Source organism: Protopterus annectens, chromosome 11.part0, assembly GCF_019279795.1.
Source record: "Protopterus annectens isolate FY-2018-M chromosome 11.part0, PAN1.0, whole genome shotgun sequence".
Lineage (NCBI taxonomy): Eukaryota > Metazoa > Chordata > Ceratodontiformes > Protopteridae > Protopterus > Protopterus annectens.
In genome coordinates, this window is record NC_056745.1 from 234,963,336 (window position 1) to 234,983,961 (window position 20,626).

At 41.2% G+C, this 20,626-nt stretch overlaps 1 protein-coding gene across 2 annotated transcripts in view; it reads left to right on the forward strand.

The window, feature by feature from the left end:
- INTS13 (integrator complex subunit 13) overlaps positions 1–20,626 on the forward strand; it is a 629,493-nt gene that overhangs the window by 275,452 nt on the left and 333,415 nt on the right. The gene's annotated exons all lie outside the window — the stretch shown is intronic.

The window sequence follows — 20,626 nt, forward strand, 5'->3', positions numbered from 1 at the left end:
CTTCTCCTTTAGACCATAGTTCTGAGTAGGAATCCACTAGTCCTGATACTCAGTTTGAGGATTTTTATTTCGGGGACAGAATTTCCAGGATGATGGAATTCTTTAAATGGAATTGTGCCCAGGTTTCAGAGGTGCAGAAGAAGCATCACAAACCTCTGCAAATGGACTCACCCAGACCTTCTGCTGTCCCTCCTGTTTTAGCTGCTTTGCTGGATGCCTTTTCTACTGCATCTCAGCCTCCCTGCTCCCAAAAAAACTGATAGGTTTTATAAGGTGCCTGAGGATTGTAAATTCCTATATAGATGTCCTTCGGCTGACCCCTCTGTAGTGTCTGTGGCACCTGACAAGCAATCTCATTTGCTGCCTTCTACAAAGCTTCTTCCTTCTGTTAAAGAGAGCAGGACCATGGAAAGTCTATGTAAGAAGGTTTATACCTCTGCTACCTTGGCTTTCAGAGCTGTTGATTACCAGACCCATATGTCCAGATATATTTTGGCTCTCCTTTCTCAGGCCTGTCGGGTAATTTCTGACCTCCTTGATTTTGAAGGGAAGATTTCCACTCTTTCCTTGTTGGGAACTTCTTCTCAGGTGGCTCGCCATTCCATTAAGTGCAGTTATGATGCAGCAGATGCTTTGTCCAGAGCTGCTGCTTTTGCTTTGGTGATGAGATACTCCTGCCTTTGGCTTCAAACTTTGCCTGATGATATTACGGCTAAGGTGATGAATGCTCATCTGTGTGACAAGCACTTATTTGGTGCACCTACTGCTGATTTGTTTTAAGTCTCTTCAGGATAAGGGCAAGACTTTGCAGGAACTTAAACATGTTTTTGTTTCTCTTGTGACTAAATTTCAAAGAAATTATCGTAGTAATCCAGCCTTTGTTCATAGGCAGTCTTGCCCTTCTCCTAAGGGTAAAAGTTGGGGGAAAAGGGCTCATCCTTTAATTCTACCCAGACTCCTGTGACACAGAAATGTCCTTTTACTGATAAACCAGGTGCTGTCTGACTATCATGTTCTTCTTCTCAGCCACATTCCTCTTTCTCTTCAACTTTCCCTGTCCCTTCCAGTTTGGTTAAAGATTACTCAAGAATCCTAGGATCTGTCCATTATTTACCTAGGGTGTTACATGGTCTGGAAGTCTCTTCCTCCTTTCATGGGCATTCCTCAGCCCCCTCAGGAACAGCTGGCTTTCTTTCCAGGGGTTCTTCAGGATCTTTTGACTCGGAGAACTATTCAGGAAGTTCAGTTTCTCAAAGGGGGAAGAGGTTTTACTCCAGAATGTTTTTGGTTCACAGGAAAGAGAGCATTTGGAGACCCATTCAGGACCTCTCTCATTTAAACACCTTTCTGAAGGTCCCTTCCTTTTGTATGTTGTCTCTTCAGACTTTGTTTCCTCTGCTGCTTCCTTAGGCTTTTCTAGTGCCTCTGGACCTCAAGGATGCTCTTCACATTCCTATTCATTCCCTTTTCAGAAAGTTTTTGTGTTTCTCTGTTGCTTCCTGGCATTTGCAGTACTCTGCCTTGCCCTTTGGCCTTTCTACTACCCCAAGAGTATTTACCAAATGCCTCACTCCTGAGATTGCTTTTTGCAGGTTAAGGGGGATAGAAATATTACCCTACTTAGACATCCTTTTGCTTCAGGGATTTTTTTGCATCTTCACTTTGCCATTTCCCTTCTGCAAATCTTGCGGTTCAATGTAAATTTCCAGAAGTCATTTCTGACTCCTTCACAGGATCATGTGTTTCTGGGGTGCATGATCCAGACTATTCCAATGTTGGCACCCCTGCCTCCTCCCAGGACGTTGACTCTAATTACTTTCTTTCATTCCCTTCTTCCCCTGGCCTTAATCACTGTAAGGGAGTTTCCTGAGACCTCTAGGTTTTATGGCCTCCACCATTCCTGTACTCCCTTTTGTCAAACTTCACATGAGAAAACTTCAGTGATTTTGCCTTCTGCATTCTCATCCCCTGGACTTCTTAGTTCCTCTTCTTCCATGCGTCAAGCTGGAATTTCAGGGGTGGATTCAGCAGTTGACTCTCAATCTAGGGCAATCTTTTCAACCCCCCACTTCCCTCTCAGGAGCTTCTTATCAGTGCTTCAGATGTGGGATGGGGAGCATCTTTTGGCTCTCCAAAGGTATGGTGTCTTTGGTTGGCTCAACTAAGGAAAGACCATGTCAATGTCAAATAAATGATAGCTCTTTTGCTGGCAGTTCAAGGATTTCATCCTGTATTCTCCCCTGGGCCTCTCAAGGTATTTACCTTGTGATGTAGTATGCCAACAAGCAAGGGGGTGATGAGATCTTACCTCCTTTGCCGGTTGGCTCTTCTAGTGTGGAAACTAACTATCTAGTATCATGTGACTGTTTGGGCAGTTTATATTCCCTTAGGTCAGAACATGGTGGCGGACTCTCTGAACAGGTCCATAGCACAATCCTACAAGTGGATGCTTCACAGGAATGTGTTTCTGGGCATTGTCCACCAGTGAGGTACTCCTCAGGTAGGTCTTTTTGCCTCCCCCCTCTAAATAGACAACTTCCTTTTTTTTTGTGCCAGATTCCCAGTTCCTGTGATCTGGAAGGTGGATGGCTTCTCTCTTTCCTTGAAGGGGATGTTTCTTTATCCCTTTCCACCTCTTCCCCTCATTCCAAAAGTCCTGTTCAAAATACAATAGGATGCTCCCAAAATCTTGCTAGTGACTCCCATTTCACCCAAACAGCATTGGTTCCTTCTTCTTCTGCATTTATCAAAGGGCAATTATCACAAGTTACCTCACAGGGTGGATCTACTCACACAAGAAAAGGAATCTCTCAGCCACCCTAATTGTCCACTCATCAACTGACTCTGCGGGTGACAGGATTTTGATTCCTTACAGACACCTTTTTTCTGAGGACATGCTTAGGTTCCTGCAGGAGGCCAGGAAGCCTACAACTAGCAAATCCTACTTATCCAAATGGAAGAGATTTTCTGTTTCGTGTTTTTCTCGTAACCTGGATCACTTTCTGTGGATGTTCCTTTAGTTCTATCTTATCTGTGTGAACTGCTCAATGCTGGGTTGGTTTATTCTTCTGTTAAGGCCCACTTATCAGCTATTTCTGCTTGTCTACATTTATCACCTCTTTTATTTTCTAGACTTGAGGCTAAACAGTTTCTTAAAAGCATCCTTCATTTTAGACCTCCCAGGAAACCTGTCCATCCTCCCTGGGATCTTAATTTTGTTTTAGAGAAATTGACTTAGGCTCCTTTTGCAGCTTCAACTTCCTTTTGTTAGCCCTTATTTCTGCCAGACGGTTGTCTGAGCTTCAAGTCTTTATGGCTTGTCCTCCTTTTTAGTGTTTCATAAGGACAGTGTCCCTTCATACTAATCCTTCTTTTATGCCCAAGGTGGGGAATGAGTTGTCCGTTAATCAGTCTGTTCATTTGCCCACATTTTTCCCTTCTTCACAATCTGCTAGTGAGAAGGTGCTGCGTACTTTGGATGTGCATAGACAACTCAGATTTTATTTGGCTAATGCTAAGACTTTTTGTAAATCTGATCAGCTCTTTGTTTCTTTTCATCCTAGATCCTTAGATTTGGCTGTTTCCAAGCAAACCATTTCTTCTTGGATTTCTAAAGCCATTTCTTTTTGTTATGCCTTCCATGGCAAGTGCTTTTCTTCTTATGCCAAGTCTCATTCTTGAGGCAGCTACCTGGACTTCTGTGCATACGTTTACCAAGCACTGTAAGTTGGACTAGAGTTGGCTTTTTCACGGCCATTCTTCATGATTTCCTAGAGAGCTCTGCTCGGGTCCATCTTCCTCCCTCTGTTCTTCCTGAGCTTTGGCAGTCTCCCTATTGTAATGAATACTGCAGCAGTGAAATGGAAGGACATAGTAAGTTGTGTAAGATCTTACCATAATGGTAGATGCCCTGCCCTTCACTGTTGCAGTACTCATTCCCTCCCTCTTCCATCTGTTTCTTTTCTCTTTTGGATGTACTGGTTCCCTCTTGTTTTCCTTGGACTGGTGTTCCTCCTGGGGCTTTCTGTTCTGAGGATGGTACGTCCAGATGTTATGCGGGGAACATACATACATGTGATGTACGGCATACCTTAAAGCAATCTAAAGGCTTTGGAATACTGGCTGGATGTCGGGCTGCCCTTGTCAGGAGATCCCTATTGTAAAAATTATTGCAACAGTGAAGAGAAGGATGTTTACTATTATGGTAGGCTCTTACACAACCCTACTTCCTGTTTTCCATTTAATTTTCGTCACAGGAAGTGATCAGTGAGTAGTTCTTTCGTTTGTCAGCTCCTTCCAAAAAAGAGTAGGCCCCCAGTTTGAGAACTCTGTTCTGTTAATCATATTTTAGAATTGTTTAAGAATATGTGTTAGCAATTTTAGCTATTGAAATTTTGTAATTTTTGAATTTGAAAAAAGTACCATGGCCCATGGTGTTCTTGGAAAAGAGAGCTAACATGCGTATACAAGACAGAATTTCATTAAAGAGTTTCAGTCTTATTGCTGTTTTGTCTAGGAGGGGAGTTCCAGTGGTCTAGTTTATGAGCGCAAAGCAACTATTAGAAAAAAAAGTTGGTGAGTAAAGCTGGGATCTTAAAGGCTTCTGAACAGAAAAAAATGTAACTTTGTTACAGTTTCCATGGCGAGCCTCTCAAAAGTGGCCTGTTGACTGAGAAATTTAAGATGGAGCAACCAAAAAAATGGAAAATAAAGACATTAACAGGCAGAGAAAATGAAGTCACAATGACTTTCAGTCCCATTGAGGCTTGTAGACATCAGGTCTGGTGAAGTTCTGCCTTGTGTACTTTTATAATTAATGGTCAGACTTGCTGAAGCATCTACCCATCTTAATGTGGTTATGTGAGAGTTAAGTATAATAAGACTTACTTGTATTTCTTCCATCAGTCCATTAGTACTGCAATGTTCCTGCCTCAAAATAATAATGATTCTTCAAGAAGCAGAAGCCCTAGGTTAGGCACAACAGATCTAACACTGGGGACACTTTTGATGGGTACAGTAATTGTATTACTGTTCCCACAATCAATATTTGATGCCCCTCCAAGAAATTCCAGCATTCAGGGATAGATGTGTGCCTTATACACACTGCATCTTCTTGCAGTGACTACATAAGTAAGCCTGCATTGTCCAGGTCTGTTTTATTGCTTGTACAGTTTGGATCTTAATCCTCGCTACATCCACAAGCTGTTTTTTTTTTTTTTGTTTGTGGCCAAAATTTCTGAAGTTCAGATGAATAGGTGAGGAAAGCACTCATTATTGAGGGATTTAAGTTTGATGCCATGCAAGTTAACCAGAATGTCACCTTAAATTCTTTGTGGAGGATTGTTTTGGGCTACTACTTCCTAGAGTTAAATCTGCAGCCCCTCTGGTCTCTTGGCTGGGATCATCCTTGACTTTTGAGGTTTATTTCTACTCTCTTTCTCTGTGTCTTTGAAAAGATTTGAAGCCTGGGGGAGGTGCACCTCCCTGGCTGCTACTTTGGGGGGTTATATCCCAGGGTGTTCCTGCTGCCTTCGTCCTTGCCAGATTGGATTGGTTCCTTTACTGCTCAGATGAATCTCCAGTAGAAATTCCTTGAGTCATTTAGTTACATATTGAGGATACTTAGGCCAAGACCTACTTCTCCTACAGTGTCTTCCTTAGCCTACCAGAACTGTCCAGCCGAGGTTAAGGAGTCACAGGATGTTTGCTTGCCATGGTCAGTGGCCTGGAGTGAGTGCTTGTTCTGCTGTTGTTGGAATCTTGAGTAATGGATGCAGGACTTCCCTCTGAGATTTCAGGTGGATGTCACCATATGATCTGACATGTACCTTTCCCAATAATGTGGAGTCCATCCAGTTAAACTCCCTGTCATGTGCCAGTCACGTTTGCTGTCCTGTAAACACTTATGTAGTTATGATCCCGGAGTCGGGGGGGGTTGCACTACTTCTCCCAAGTTGTGTCTCTTTTGGAATCGGGTGTTGGGGTCTTCATTTCTGAGCTGGGCATAGTTTGGAAGACATGGAGCTTTTTCTGCTGTTCCTGGGATGGTGCTTACTTTAAGGAGGTAGGTTATGTAGAGATTAGGTTCTTGTGTGCACTTAGGCTTGGACTATGTCTGGGGTGGTGACTCTCCCAAATGTTTTGGTCATTTTTCCAACAGAGACAGCTTTTGATAATATTATGCTAGCCTAGAGCTGTCACCAAAATGGCTGTGGTATGGTAACATCTTCAAATTAGAGTGAGACCTTATTCCCTTGCTTAGACTGCTTTCTTATTGGTTGTGGCATAGAGAATTATGCCTCAAGTTTTTGCTCAATCTGTACATAATTGGTAGACAGGGTGGCCTGAGAGTAGGGTAGGCAGGTGGGTATAGTCTTCTGCCGTGTTGGCATCTCCCCTATCCCAGTTCTAAGGCCTTCTGGTGGAAACCATTCTGACCATGCTGGGAAACCCAGCATGAGTCCAGGACCACGGAGTGGCTTACATTCCTAAATGACTATTAAAACTTGAAGGGTAACAAACAGGCAGTTGAAACTAAATCAGTACAACAGCTACCCAATAAAAATCAATAAACTAAATCAATAAAATAGCTCCCCAACCCAAATCCAATCATAAGGCATTTTTAGTTATGTTCATAATCTCAAAAGCACAGTGCAGCATTGCGCTGAGCTGATTGCGAACGATGTTACCTACACTGAGGCTGAAGAATATAGTGAACATACTGGCCAATAAATTCAACTCTAACTTTACCTATCTCTCAAGATATATTACACAAGACCAAGTCCTAAAAGTGCAAGCAAAAGCTAGAAATAATGCATCAATAGGTCCTGACAATATCCCTGGATACATCTTAAGTAACATAAAGCACGATTTAGCCACACCTCTGACTTCAATCTCTGCCTGCATACAAGTTTTGTACAAGCGAATCAAGAACAGCTTTAGCCATTCTCCTGAATATGACTGCTAAGAGGCGATTTTTGTCTGGCATACAAGGCATCCTTCGATTCAGTACTGATGGAAAGAAGCAGCAGGTCTGCAGAGAGTCTGACCAGTCACAAACTCAGAAATATGTATTCCATTTCAGGAAAAGGGGCAACAGAAACTTGTAAAGGTTAGGGCCTTTGTTTATTCCATAACAAACTTCATCACATAATGGAGAAACCAACTGACACCGTTTAAATTTCCTGGTTAAGGTCACATAATCATTGTGATGTAACAGGTAGAGGTGCATTCAAATTACATTTAAAGGGACATAATCTTTTACAAGTTTCTGTTGCTACTTTTCTGAACTGGAATACACATTTGTGAGTTTGTGACTGGTCAGAGTCTCTGTATACCGGCTGCGTTTTTCTTGGTTGTTCATATGAGGTCTGGTTTTCTCCAGTACTGATGGATTTAGTGCACATCAGCCAATCAGGTGGCATCAAAAATACTCTGTCTATGGATCTAAACCTCTTCTGCAAAATCAACAGAATGGTTTGGAGGGATACGTGTATCTTGTAGAAGATACTACTGCTCTTGAACAGACTCCCCATCCACATAAAACAAAGTTCATCCCTGTCCATATTCAAGCTCAGCCTGGATCTGTGGATGGGAAACAGAAAATTTACCACAGGACTTCCGTCTGTACTAATGAACAAATGCAGCTCATAAGTGCTTCATCCCATGCATGGATCCTCTCATATTATCTATGGTATGATCACTGTTATTCTCATTGGGGTGAAGTATAATTTTTGATGATGGGATAGATACTGCCAGTCTCTGACCAAATAGACTTAAGTTAATTTGAGAATAAAATGGGAAATTGGCTTGGCTTAAGATGGCCTTCAAGGGCAGCTAGCCTAATATTCATGTATGAACCTATAATAATCAAGACTCAGTCAGCATTTCAACTTAAAGGGAATGTACAGAATATCAAAAAAGTAATCTTAAAAACAAAATTGATGAACAGTCACCCAGTAAGAAGCACTATTAATTGTTAACCAAAGCCAACATATGTAAAATGATATATATTAAAATTATAAATTAACTGCTTTACATTAAAATTTGCTAGTTTTAATTAACTTTGAACCATAGATCGTTTACAAGCAAAGGATTAAAGTCTTAGTTAAGCTGTAAGGTAATGAGCTGTAAGGTAACCCTCGTCTATGCATATGAAGAGCAGCTAACACAGTCACCCCAAGTTCATATAGGTTCATAGGTGTTTACGAGGCTAACAACCACAAGGGCCTTTTTAAGCCTAGCCATGCATCCCAAATCTCTGACAAGTTCTGATACCCTTGATAAGTGGAAGCATGGGCCTGGGAGATGAACCATTTACAGGTTACTTCTGTCCGTTAGAGACAAAGGTGCCAAACCAGGGATGAATTTCCAGTTTCCCATCCAATTGTCTAAGTTGCATTTGAATTGGGTTAGGGAGGAACTCTGCTCCACATGGATGGGGAGCCTGTTCCATAGACGGTGTAGTCTCTGGGATACATACCTATCTCTCCAGCAGGTCCTATTTGTATCACAGGCAAGGTTTAAGTCTTTAGAATGGGTAATTCTGGTGCTGTTTGTTTTGTGGATATGCAGGAGGTCCATCAGAGTGGGGTCTGACAATGCCCTGTATGCCAGGCATCGATCTCCCCTCAAAAGCCTATAGGAGACAGAATACAGGGATAGGGCCTTGAGCTGGTCTGCATAGGACATATTACTTATGCCCTGTATTCTTTTGGTGAGGAACCTCTGTGGACGTTCCAATTGTTGGATATGCCTGGTTAGGTACATACCAAAGGGAGCATTTTACTCAATGATAGGCCTGATGAATGCCAAATACAGTGGAACAATGACTTCCTTTTTCTTAGATGCCATACCTTTGTTTATAAGTTGCACAACATAGAATGATTTCCTCACCACTGTAGACACGTGATGATCAAAAGGAAGATTACTATCTATGTGTGCCCCTAAGTCCCTGACTACAGGGTCAACTCTGAGGTGTGTGTTGTCAATAGATAGTTACAGGGATGGATAACTTCCCAAATTCCCCTATTATGCATTTTTTGGCATTTAGTTTTAGTCCATGGCTCTGACACCAGTTGTTTGTCTGTGTCAGCCCCTCCTGGAGAACATTTGTGTCAATGTGAGATTCAGTGACAGCTCCTAATTTGCAGTCATCTGCAAATTTAGTCAGCCAGAAACCACTGACATTGGCTGGTACTTCTGAGAAGTAAATACCAAAAAGGAGTGGTCCAAGGACTGATCCCTGAGGGACTCCACTTGTGACTGGCCTCTCTGTAGAGGGGACTCCCCAATTATAACTTCCTGGGTCCTGTCTGCAAGCCATTTGGCTATCCACCAGGTGACATATGGGTTTGTACCTAACCTCTTGAGTTTGTCAACAATACCTGAGTGAGGTATTGTGTCAAATGCATTGGCCAGGTCAAGATAGGCAGTGTGAACAACTTTGCCCTCATCCATTGCTTTGGTGACTTTCTCGAATAAGTCCACCAGTTTGAGTAGGCATAATCTGCCCTTGACAAAACTAAACTGGATTAGGTCCAGTATCTGGAGGTTTGCCATATCTCTGTTGATTATCTCCATGATAATGCTTTCCATGGCTATACATACAAGACTAATGAGACTTATGGGTCTGTAGTTAGCCCAGTTTTGTGCAGAGGGGATGATTGTTGCCTTTCTCCATTCATGAGGCACGAAACCTGTTTCGAGGTTACAGTTAAATAGTAATTCCAGAGGCCCTGATAAGTCATGTTTCATGCTATTTAGAAGGCATTTTGGGATATTGTCTGGGCCCATTGATGCAATGTTATTGGTCTTAGAGAGAGCATTAAGGACCTGTTCCCTAGTGATACCAGGGGGAGTTGTATTTGATGATATTTCCTGAGGGAAGGTTGGGGGGGGGGTAAAGTTGGAGCTGAATTTATCAGCCAGGAGGTTTGCTATATCTTCTGGCTCAGTAAAAGTGGCTCCATTTACAATAAGCTCTGCACACAGTTGTGTATTACCTTTGAGGTTGTGGACATAGCTAAAGAATGCTTTGTGGTTGTCCTTTGCCTGGGCGGCCAAACCTATCTCAAATTTGGCTTTGGTAGACTTTATTTATCCTCTGGGTTGGTTGTTTAGTTTGATGAGAGTGCTTTTATCCTGCTGGGTGCTACACCTCTTAATGTTTGCCATGATTTTCTTTCTCCTGTTATACAGCTGATTGATTTTGTGATTCTACCAGGGTGGATTGTTTTTTGAGTTAGCTCTGTACTTTTTCCTGGTGGGTACAGCTGCCTCTATGCAGCTATTAACATGCTTGTACAGGGTTTCTGTGAACAGTTCTGGCTCGGCAGAAGTGTTCTCAGAGTTTATGGGGGCTTGAAATGTTGCCAGGTTCTCACTTAATAGCAGGAGGTTAGCCTTAGAATAGTTCCTGAATATTCCAGGTTTAGCTGGGGGTCCAGGTTTTATTTTTACTTCAAAGGAGACCATTTTGTAGTCTGACCTTACCAGGGAAGGCATTACAGTAGAGGGTGTGCAGCAGTCTCCCATATTATTGAGGACCAGATCCAGTATGTTTGCACTCCTGGTTGGTGTATTGACTGTCTGGTCTAGGGAGTTTTACAGAATCCAGGAATCTCTGTGCATGTACGTTTGATTTCGTAAAGGACCAGTTAAGAGTGGGGTAATTAAAGTCACCCATGAATATGGTATTGAGTTGGATGGTTAGTGTTTCTAATAAGTTTAAATACTTGGTATGGGTTTCCTACTTCCACAGTGGTGCACCGGTAGCGTTGTTGCCTCACAACAAGAGGTTCTCCCATTTGATTCTCGGCTTGGGTTGGGAGTGCCTTCTGTGTGGAGTCTGCATGTCCTCCCCGCGGTCAAGTGGGCGTTTGAAAGACATGCGTTGAATGGGCGTGCCTTCGTTGAAGGTTGGGCATCGGGCTGGCAACTCGACACCATAAAAAAACAAAAAAACATCTGCCAATCATTAGCGGACCGGAGTTCCGCTGTGGCGACCCCTAACTGGGAAAAGCCGAAAGACAAACAACAACAACTTGGTATGGGTTTCCTGGGTCATAGAGGGGGACCTGTAGTTGCAAGGAAGTGGTATTGGATTTTATCTATGGTGATTTGAACCTGGATCAGCTCAAGTGCATTGTCCTGTTTGACCAGCCTTGAAGTGTATTTATTTTTGATGTAAATAGAGACATTTCCACCTTTAGTCCCTGCCTGTGAAGTAGCTGACCTAAATGTGTGGAAGGCATCGCACTGTTGGTGTGCTCTCTGTGGCTTTAAACCATGTCTCAGTGACCGCACAGATATCAGTAATTCTCCTGGGTAAAGAGAGCTTCTGGGGAGTGGAGTTTTTTGTTTAGACTCTGTTCTGCCTTGATAAAAGATACTGTAGGCTTTAACAGTATTAGCCAGATCCTTGTGCATGTCGGACCACTGTTCAAAAATGTATGCTTTGAAAGCATTTTTATTTGCCCAGTATATCATAGTGGCTTAAGATAACTGCAACCTGTAATGTGTATCAGTATAAGTGCTTGTAACTAGAGCTTCGGGAAAAAGGTATGAAACTCCACGTGCAAATTCACTACATTGTTTCAGATTTTACAGTTCCTGCATGGAAGGATACCCCAAGATGTGGTGTTGGAAAAAAGCATGTCATGTAGGTCTCTTCCTCTATGAAAAGACAAGTTTAATTTGCAGTCATTTTTTTAAGTAATGTCCAAAGTGACATTCAAGATTTACTTTTTTTTCAGTTTGTTTGGAAAACAGTTGATGAAAATAATAGTAATTCATCTTACTACCCTATTCTCAAAAAAGAAATGGGACTTCATTTCTACATCTTTTAATCTGCTATTTCCAGGTTCCTTTTCATGAACTATAGCTAAGACTTCTGCCTTAACCTGCTGGAAATAATAATCTTTAATTAGTTGCATTCTTCCTGCTCAGTATAGCTCACCGCATGTAACAGTCTGATTAAGTGGGAAGGGTGATGACTAGATGCATATATTATGTTGTTAACTGAGGTAAGTTAAGGTTTTCTGTACAATCGACTGGTTGCAGCTGACCCAGAACACTCACCAGTGTTGCATCTAAGTAGTTCATGGCAAAGCTGTGAAGTTGAGACTAAAGGATTCATATTCAGTTGGCAAAAAAACTCCAAAATTATACATATTAACTTTGGCAGATGAATAACAAAATAATCTATATGTTTTATATAAAATACTGCATTTTGACATTGTATATTTTCTGGTCCTGTACTGCTTAGCCAACTTACATATATGCTAATTTGTAAATCTCAAGACCCAGATCTTATCCTGTCATCCTGATTGTAAAACATAAGCAGTGGGAGCCAATCCTTTCTTCAAGGCTTGTGTAGAATTGCCATCTTGTCTGTGAAAGTTTGTAAAAGTTCACAGATGCCTGTCAGCTGGGACAGCTTCTGAGACGGCTTTGCTTCCGGCAAGGAAACTTGACAGATTTGTCTAAAAACAAATGTATAGCTTTGTTGGCTTCAAATGCTGTCTTTTGTGGTTTCTCTGTCATTATTCCCCCCTGCCTGAAAAAGAGTTATAGTTACATCTGGTGAGGTAGAGCAAAGTGTTTTTAACACCATTTAAATGTCCAGTTTTGCTGGAAAGGTCAAGGTGTAGTTTAGCCTTTGCTGTGCCTCCAGGTGTCTTAACTAGGATGAACTGTCTTATAGGTGTATACTAGGCTAACAACCACTAGGGCCTTTGTAAGCCTAGCCAAGTAACCCAGCTGTATCCCATGAGTATTTGTGCCTTAGTGGTTATTATAAGCGATGTATGTTAGCTCCTGTTTCCATTAGAGACATGGGTGTCATGGACCAGGGGTGAATTTCGTGTTTCTTAGCCACTGGTCCAGGTTAACGTTTGAATAGGGTCAGAGAATGGCTTTGTTTCATGTGAATAAGAAGCGTGTTCCAGAGAATGGGAATTATCTGAGATACATAACCTGTCCTTCCAGTATGTCCTACTTATGTAGCAGGCAAAGTTAAGGTCTATGAGTTCTGATGCTGTTTGTTTTCATGATATACAGACAGTCCATCAGAGAAGGATCAGAGGATGGATGTATATGCTAGGCAAAAATTGTCTCTCCCGCAGTCTGTAGGAAATAGTATAGAGATAAGGCTTTGAGGCAATCTGTGTAGAGTGTTTTGTTTGTACCCTATAGTCTTTTTGTGAGGAACCTGTATAGACATTCCAGTTGTTGCATGTACCTGGTCAGATACATGCTGCAGGGGGCATTATACTCAATGATGGGTTTGATGAGGACAGAATACAGTGGCATGATGACTTCCTTGGACCTGGATGCCATGCTTTTACTTATACGTTGAGCGGCTTGGAGAGTGCTCCTAGGGCCTGTTCCTTGTTGATGATTGGAGGGATTATGTTTGACTGTATTACTTGGGGAGGTGGCTGGTAGGGAATGGCGGGTAAAGTTGGAAGTGAATTTTTTGGCTAGTAGATTTGCTATGTCTTCTAGCTATGTGAACATGGTTCCATTTACAACCAGTTTGACACAATGTTGTTTGATGTCCTTGAGGTTTCAGACATAACTATAGAAGGCCTTATGGTTATCATTGATCTGTGAAGCTACTTTTACCTTAAAATTGGCTTTGTTGGAATTAATTAGTCATCTTAGTTGTAAATTTAGCTTGATGAGAGTGTTTTTATTTTTTGGATGTTACATTTCCTAATTTTAGCTATGACTGTTTTTCTTTTGTTGTACACCCTGTTTGGATTTCATTAGAGCGGTTTGTTTCTTGATTTTGTTTTTGACTTACTTCTGGTGGGCACAACAGCTTCTGTGCAGTCTCTGAAATGCTTGTACAGAGTTTCTCTGAACAGTTCTTCGTAAGCTACTGTGTTGTGTGGGTTCAGAGGGGCTTGAAATTTTGGCAGCTTATCAATTTTAAAAGGTAGTTTGCATTAGAATAGTTCTTGTTACAGCTTTTACTGATATTGTAGGATAGATTTTTATTTTGAAGGAGACAACTTTGTGATCTGACCTAACCAAAGAGAACATGACACTGGTGGACGTGCTGCTTTCTTGCATATTTGTGGGTACCAGGTCCAATATGTTTATAAATACAAACACCCTCGACTAGATAGCATATACACCCACCAAAGTACAAAGTCCAGGAATCTCTGTGCCTGCAAGTTTGGGTTATGTAGGAATGCCAGCCTATATAGGGGTTCGTAAGTTCATGTATGTAGCTGCCCTTCCAAGCCATTTAAAGCTGAGCCAGTTTCCTTTTTGTGCTTGAAATAACCTATCCCATTAGGTTATAGATTGACAGTATCCGTTCCATGGTCAATAATTATATATTACCCCTAATGAAAATAACTGGAATCATGTCATAAATAATTTGAGGGGACCCATGCATGGGATAAAGCCTTTAGGATCTGCCTCTGTGCATTAGTTGCACAGGTGGCATTCCTGGGGTAAATTTTCGTTTTTTTTTCCATCCATAGAGCCAAGTGAGCTTGAATATGGACATGGAAGAACTTTGTTTTATGTGGATGGGGAGTCTGCTCCAGAGCAGTGGCATCCTCTATAAGATAGAACTGTCCCTTCAAACAATGCTGTTGTTGTTGCAGAAGAAATTTAGATCCCTAGACAAACTATTTCTGATGCCATCTGACTTGCAGATGTGCAATAAATCCATCAGTGGTGGGTCGCAGGATGCCTTGTGTGCCAGACACAGGTCACCTCTTAGCAGTCTGTGGGATACTGAGTATAGTGACAGGGCTTTGCGTCAGTCCATGTAGGACATGTTGTTTAGGCATTCTATCCTTTTAGTAAGGTATCTCTGTGGGTGTTCCAGTTGTTGCATGTGTCTGGACAGATGCATGCTAAAGAGGTTATTATATTCAGTGACTGGCCTAATGAGGGCTGAGTAAAGAGGGACAATGACAGACCTAGATCTAGAAATAATCCCTTTGTTTGTAAGCTGTGCAATATAGAAGGACTTTCTTACAATAATGGACACATCTTTCTCAAAAATTAGGTCACTGCCTACATATGTTCCCAAATCCCGAACAACTATGTCAACTCTTAGGGACATATTTTCAATGTGGTAGTTCCCTACGGTAGAAGTATTCCCAAAGAATACTGTAATGTATATTATGGCATTTAGTTTCAGTCCATGATATCGGCAACAGTTATTTATTTGTGACAGGCCTATCTGCAGGATGGCTAATTCATTTTGGGATTCAAAGACTGCTCCTAGCTTGTAGTCACCTGCAAACTTATTCAGCCAGAGACTTTTGGTATTGGTTTTTACTTCAGAAAAGTAGATGCCAAACAGGAGAAGAACTAGCACAGAACTCTGGGGGACTGGTCTCTTTTGGAGGTAACTTCTCCTATTTTGATTATCTGCATCCTGTTTGTGAGCCAGTTGGCAATCCAGCAGGTAACATAGGAGGTTTGTTCCCATTTTATTTAGCTTTTGTACTATGACTGAGTGGGGAACTGTGTCAAAAGCTTTGGTTCGGTGAAATATGTGGTGTGATTTTGCCTTTATCCGTTGCTTTGGTGATATTTTCAAAAAAAATTCACCAGGTTGAATAAGCATGACTTGCCCTTGATAAATTTAAACAGAGGTTTGTCCAGTCTTTAGAGGTTCCCTATGTTCTGATTGATTAGTTCCATGATAAGTCTTTCCATGGCTTTGCATATGAGGCTGTTCAAAAATATGGGTCTGTAATTGCCTTTGTCTGTGGAAGTTCCTTCCTTATGCAGACGAATGACTGTAGCCATTCTGCATTCACTTGGTGCAAAACCTATATGGCGGCAGAGATAGGACATTGTTGTCAAGGGTTTGGTTAAATTGTGCTTCCTGCTGTTTAAGGTGCATTCAGGGATATTGTCAGGATCTACTGATGCAGTGTTTTTAGCTTTTGATAGCAAACCAGTTTCTGGTACATCTTGAGGGACAGCTGGATGGGAGAGAGAGAGAGAGAGAGAGAGGGGTAAAGTTAGAGCTAAATTTTTCAGACAGTAAGTTTGCTATATCTTTAGCCTCACTGTAGGCAACATCATTCACAATCAGCTCAGCACTTGTGCTTTAGAGATTACGAACAGAACTGAAAAATGCCTTGTGATTTTCTTTGACTTGGGTAGCTATTTTGCCTTAAACTAGGCTTTGGTGGATTTTATTAAGATCCTGAGTTTGCTTATTTCAGTTTCTGCATATTCAATGGAGGGCTCCACTTCATATCGTTGAATTATCATTTCATCGAATTGCAAATCATCGAGACCAAATCGTCGAAAACTCATAACATCGAATCTCAAATCATTGAAAACTATAAATCAACTAGAAATGTCATCCCAGACACTGTTTACTACGTTTATGCAGGGGGGCAAGCCCCCCACACCCCCCGTAAATTAAATATACCAACAGTGGTGTTAGGAAATTACCTTTTTCTCCCACTGTAGTGTGACCTCGGAGTTGGTATATTTAATGTACGGGGGGGTGTGGGGGGTGCAGGAGGGCTTGCCCCCCTACATAAACATAGTAAAAACTCCGTGGGATGTTATTTCTAGTTGTGTTATAGTTTTCAATGATTTGAGATTCGATGTTATGAGTTTTTAACGATATGAGTTTTCTACGATTTGGTCTCGATGATTTGCTGTTCGATGAAATGATAATTTGACGATATGAAGTGGAACCCAGTGGAGTTAAACTGGGTTTAGTGGGGATATGAAGCTTAAAAAACAAGTAAAAAAAACTTCAATAAAACCAAATTGCCAATGTATCACTTAGGAGTAGGTAGTTTGTCTTAAAGAAATTTCTAAAGGTACCTTCAATGAAAGGGATTTCTGGTTTCAGTTTTATTTCTAAATTGACTGCCCTATGGTCAGACCTAACAAGTGATGAAGATATGCAAGGGATGGTCTAAGATGCTCCCATATTGGTAAGGACAAGATCCAATGTGTTACTCTCCTTAGCGAGTACTCTGGCTAATTGTTCCAAGGCACTTGTATTGACTGAGTCAAGGAATCTCTGCTTGTGCACTGGTGGTGGTATAAGTTTTCCTGTCTATAGTTGGATAGTTTATATCACCTACTAAAATGGTATTGGGTTTAGTACTGAGCAATTCTAGTTCCTGTAGATGGGGATTGTGGCTTTCTTTTGTCACAGAGGGAGTTCTGTAGCAACTAATATAAGGTACGGGACCTTTCTGATGGTTGTTTGGACATGAAGATCATCTTGTGCATCATGCTGCTTTACCAGCCTTGATGTGAGTCTCCTTTGGATATAGATTGTGACACCTCCATCTATTTTCCTGTCCTGCCCAGTAGCTGGTCTAAGCATGAGGAAGGCGTTATATCCAGCACAGCCAGAGTGCTCTCTGCTATTTTAAACCATATGTCAGTCACTACACAGACGTCAGTGATGAGAAGGGCTTGTAGGCAGTGGAGTTTCTTGTTTAGGCTCCTAGCATTGATCACTAACACCTTTATGTTTTCCTTTGCTTGTTTCATTATGTTGGTAGGTTTTTCAGGTTGGCATTGCCAATAATCAAAACACTAGAGGGGACAGATGGAGGCCATCTCTGGCAAAGCAGTGTGGTCAGTTGATCATGTCCTCCCAGGCTGGAAGGTATTGGATTCTCTCTGAATGACACCAAAAACCAAGTAAAGTTATTGAAGAAAATTATTTTTTGCTCATATTATGGGTCCTGGAGAAGGTAGACTGCTGCTCAGTGCTAAGCTAATACCCGTCTAGGGCACATAGTCTGACATCTTCATCAAGTCTCTCTTCATATAGTGCAGCGAGGTACACCTTAAGTCATTGACACTGGCATGAACTATGACAGAGTCATACTAGTACTTGCTGTTCAAGGACTTTAGTGCATGAGTGATCCGATGGATCCTGGCACTAGACAAGCAACTAACTGTCACTCTTTCCTTGCTCAGCTTGTTGGGTCATATCTTGTTTCTTACAGTGCAGTCACCATAAACAAGAATTTTTGGTTGTGTCAGTGCCTGCTTTATGGACTCGGCATCTGTTAATTTTGGACTCTGTGCTATATGAGAAAATAGGCTTAATTTGTTGAGTGTGCTTTGTGCCTGTGTTGTGTTTTGGAGGTCTTTGAGGTTTAGGTAAATTGAGTCTTTAGACCCTCAGCATATAATGGATTATGTGTATTGTGATGGTCTTGGAAAAGTGTGATGTAAGGTATACTACTGACGATTTTGGTGTCTTAGTTAACTGTGTGTGAGATTCTTGCCTCCAAGGATATTGTATATGTACACACACTGCATTATGCTGTTTGATTATTAGATGATTGTTAGACAGTATGAGATGATTCTTACACAGTTTCAAGATACCCATCTCAGTCAGGCTGGCTAGAGAAGTTCTGGTCCGTGATACTGACAGGAATGACTGGGGGCAGGGTTAACTATAACTGTTTGGAGTTTGGTTTTAGAATAGTGTTTGGATGGACTTGTTACTGAGTATTTAAAATTAAGTGCAAAACAATTAGCCTGGAAACATTCTTCTGCCACCAGCAAGAACCGGTAAACTAATTATAAAAAAAAAAAAAAAAAAAATACTAATTTGATACTAAAATCAGTGCAAGCAATATCAATACACACAATATTAAGTAATTTTATCAGAGTTATTTTAGCCTCGTGAGTAGTTTAAGGGGAGATCCTTTGGAAACGTATACTTACATGCTTATTGTCAGCAGTCAATAAACTGGGAGAGGGAGGGAGAGAATTATGATGGCAAATTATCTTAAGCGGCAGGCAACAACAGATGCGCTCAGTTTTAAGAACACACCTACAACTGGCTGGGTAGGACGGAAAAACACTTAGGCCTGGAACTGCCTTAATGTGAAGGCAAGTCCTGAATTAGCTTGACATATACTCGGAACATTGAAACTAGGGTTTACTTCAACTATTAGCCCACTTAAACAGCAAAACGCAGTGCAACTATGCACTAAATTAGTAATATAGACTTAAAGATGTTAGCTAAAGCAGATACAGGCTGTTAAAACGAATTTAAAATCATATTAGGAAATGAAACACTTATCTTTGTTTCTGTATGTAGTAGAACTATTACAATGCAAAAGTAATTTAAAAAATCATAGCAAACAGCAACTTTGGAATTCATAGACCCTTACCTCTGAGCTGACTGGTTTGAAACTGTCTTAATGCAAAGACAAGTCTTAAACTAACCTGACATATACCCAGTACATCAAAATGAAACTAGGGTTTAATTACAACAGTTAGACCACTTACAAATGCAGTGCATTTATGTACTGAAAGTACTAATGCAGACTTCTAGACTTTAGCTAAGGCAGATAGAGACTGTAAAGACAAATTTAAAATCAGATCAAGAAAAGAAAGTGCTTAACTTTCTTTCTCTGTGTAATGAGTAATTGAAGTCACCCATGATTATGGTATTTGGTTGAATGGTGAGTGTCTCCAGCAGGTCCAGGTATGAGCTGTGCATTTCATGAGTTATAAGGGATAATCTGAAGCTTGCTAGGAAATGGTGTGGGACTTTGTCACTGGTAATCTGGAGATGGAGAAACTCTAGCTCGTTATCCTGTGTAACCAACCTCGAGGTATGCTTGTTGTTTTTGGTGATGTGAATTTCTTCCACTGTTTTCCTTGTGAGCAAAACTAGAAGTCATGATAAAAGGTTTCTTAGTGATGAGTCCACTGAAAACCAGTTTCCAGAAATAGGAAATGCATGTTTGAAACCACCTTATTGATGTTCCTTAACTTGTGCTACTGACCCAGTGCTGGAAAAAAAAAAGAATAAAAAACAACTGTGGAGGAAATACTGTGCTTTGAGTGAGTTACTTTTCGTTGATTGCTGTTAAGTGATTTTTTTCCTTCTGTGAATAGCTTATTACCACTGTTATGTACACCATTCGTGTATTTTCCTTGCTGTGGGTTCTTCTGCGTAAAACCCAAGTGGATATTTCCACAGCAATAGTGCGTAATATTGCAGTGGAATGAAATACTGAGTCCTTTTCCTGAGAGGCTGCATGTCTCTAGGAAAACGCTTTCCATCTTCAGTGCATCCTTCTTATAATTTAGCTCTCAGGGACCAAAAATCAATAGTGGTCTGACAGGCATGAGTTGAACTGAACTTTGTGAATTTACTTGATGTGCTTTAGCATTGTGATGTTCCCCTTTGAATGTAAATCTCTGCATTTTCTTTTCTGAGCACAGTGTGCTTGCCTTAAGGGCATTTCCCAAAGAGCGATTGTTATGCTCTTTGTGTTCTCACCCTTTATGTGATATAGATTTCAATTTTAGTTTGTATCTCTGGGATAATTTTGTGCTAATGTGGATGGTATTTCCACATCGACATTTTTCTTGGGCAGTTTGACTCCAAAAGTTATGTTTGTTTGTGTCTTTCGGCTTTTCCCGGTTAGGGGTCACCACAGCGGAACTCCGGTCTGCTAATGATTGACAGTAGATTTTTACGTGCTGAGTTGCCAGCCCTGATGCACAACCTTCAACGAAGGTACGCCCACTCATGCATGTCTCCACACAGAAGATGCTCTAGTTGAGAATCGAACAGGACAACGTCTTACTGTGAGGCGACAACACTACCGCAGCACCACCA